Source organism: Suncus etruscus, chromosome 13 (assembly GCF_024139225.1).
Source record: "Suncus etruscus isolate mSunEtr1 chromosome 13, mSunEtr1.pri.cur, whole genome shotgun sequence".
In the NCBI taxonomy this organism is placed as follows: domain Eukaryota; kingdom Metazoa; phylum Chordata; class Mammalia; order Eulipotyphla; family Soricidae; genus Suncus; species Suncus etruscus.
Genome location: NC_064860.1, coordinates 73,635,074 through 73,637,464, shown reverse-complemented (window position 1 = coordinate 73,637,464; position 2,391 = coordinate 73,635,074). Strand labels below are relative to the sequence as shown.

The 2,391-nt window shown below is 32.8% G+C and overlaps 1 non-coding gene across 1 annotated transcript; it reads left to right on the top strand.

Moving 5' to 3' along the window:
• The first annotated feature begins 415 nt into the window (after nt 1-415).
• LOC126026921 (U6 spliceosomal RNA) lies at nt 416-517 on the top strand. Its single transcript, XR_007502107.1, has one exon. It is a non-coding gene; the product is annotated as a U6 spliceosomal RNA (small nuclear RNA).
• Nucleotides 518-2,391: the final 1,874 nt, after the last annotated feature.

The window sequence follows — 2,391 nt, the reverse complement described above, 5'->3', positions numbered from 1 at the left end:
AATCATGTGCCATAAACATCCAAAATATTTAGTCTAGTTGGAGGTAGCAGAAAGAATTCCAGCTCACCTCAGGAAGCTCACCACAAAGAGTGATGAGTTTAGTTAGGGAAATAACTACATTTTGAACTGTCCTAATAATGAGAATGTATGAGGAAAATGGAGAGCCTGTCTAGAGTACAGGCGGGGGTCGGGTGGGGCGAAGGGAGACTTGGGACATTGGTGATGAGAATGTTGCACTGGTGATGGGTGGTGTTCTTTACATGACTGAAACCCAAACACAATCATGTATGTAATTAAGGTGTTTAAATAAATTTAAAAAAAAGAAAGAATGATAGTAGAATAAATAGTGAACATTTCAGAGTTACAAGATGTCCTTTTAATTTAATGCAATTTCTCTTAAATATACTGTCATTCTGTGCTCGCTTCAGCAGCACATATACTAAAATTGGAACAATACAGAGATTAGCAGGACTTCTGGGAAGAATATACTGTCATTTTGGAAACTATAACTTCTCTTTTGTTTTCTTTGTGAACTTGCAATCAGAAAACCGCTGTTTTTGCTCCTTTAATGAAAGATGTGTCTATTTGTTTATGCATATTTTTCTGCTGAATTAATTATCTTACATGTTTATTCTTTTACTATTCCCTGGAAATAATTCTTACCTGCTTTGTCTTAGTTTTATTTGATTACACTTCCTTTAATTTGACCTTTACTCAATGCCACAGTTTAATTACATTAAACACAAAATGCTCATTACCACAGAAGTACTTAATTGAGAATATTATTCCAATAACACTCAATTGTCCATTATCACTGAAGATGGTAAGAAGCTACTCTTTACTGAGTTTTCTCTCTTCAAAGCAAATTTTATTCTTTTTTATATTAAACAGTAAAATCAGTATAAATCTCCATTGATTCAGAGAATTATGTTTCTGCTTTTTTAATTTCAAGTACTGTCTCATTCTATGAGATATGATTGAAAATGATATGGAAGTGCTCAAATCAATGAGACATAATGAGGATTTATACTAATATTTGACTGACATTACCACATTTTCCATACTGAAATACCTAAAAAAATAATATGATAGCAAAATTTATTTGATCAATATGACATGTTCTCCTTGATTGCTAGAGTCTACTTATTTTCAACAGTTAATGACAGTTCCATATCCCCAGTGAAGAATAAAGTATTGATGATTGCCTTTCTTCATACATAATTGACTATACTTGCATTTCCTATAACACAATTTGCAAGTAAATGTTTGCTATTCTTTTACAGATGATTTGAGAATAGACATTAAAGACTACCTACCAGGATTTGATACCTATCAAATACCTAGCTAACAAGTAAAATGAAGTTACTTAATAAATTTTTTCTCAAATGTATTGAACAAAAGAAAAATTAAAAGAAGATGGAGTCTTTCTGTGTGTTAGTTCTCTCTTCATGAGATTATATTTTCCATAATCCTCCAGGAATTTTTCTAAATGATTCTCCAAAATGACTCATATGAGAACAAGTTTTAATTATTTTTTTCACTAACCAGACATTTTATTTTCTAGTACTGTTGAATATTATTGCTGTGCTTGAACCAGAGACACAGTATAAAGTAACTGGTCAACAATGGGATTGACCATGGTTCAATCCCAGCACCACATATGGTCTCCAGAGCTACTTCTTTAAGAGTAATCCTGATCACTACTGGTAGTTTGACCTCAAAGTAAAAACTGAAATATAAACCCAGCAATATTATTGTGAATATATAGGAAAGAGTATCCTAAGGGCATGTTTGAGTTTGTCAAGAAAAAAATAATGGCCATTTAATTTCCTGCACAAGAAAAGCAAACAATGCTGAATTTACATAGATATTTTCTGACAAGACATGTAATCATAAGTGTTGACGTTATCAAACGTGCTTTAGTTTTTATTTAGAAGTTCTACTAACACTTGTTGGTTAGAGAACTGACCCTAAAATATATTGTTAAATTAAGACTACTCAAAAGTTAATAATAGAAGGCCGGAGTGGTAGCACTGTGGCAGGGCATTTGCCTTGAATGCTGCTGACTCAGGGTGGACCCAGGTTTGATCCCCAGCATCCTGTATGGTCCCTCGAGGCAAGAGCAATTTCTGAGTGATAATGGGTGTGGCTCAAAACAAAAACAACAAAAAGTTTATAATAGAAAACAGTATTTTATGACTTACCCTAGAGTAGGGGCATTTACTTCTGTTCCCTAGGATTTTCTGTGTCTCATATTTTCTGAAAACCAGAGAGAGTTACAAAAATTTTATAGATGTTTATGTTCCATAAATAGTGAAAGCACTTAGGAAGTGAAAATCTGGCAGTACTAATGAAATAAATACAAGTTAGTGTTGTGCAGAAATTTTCCAT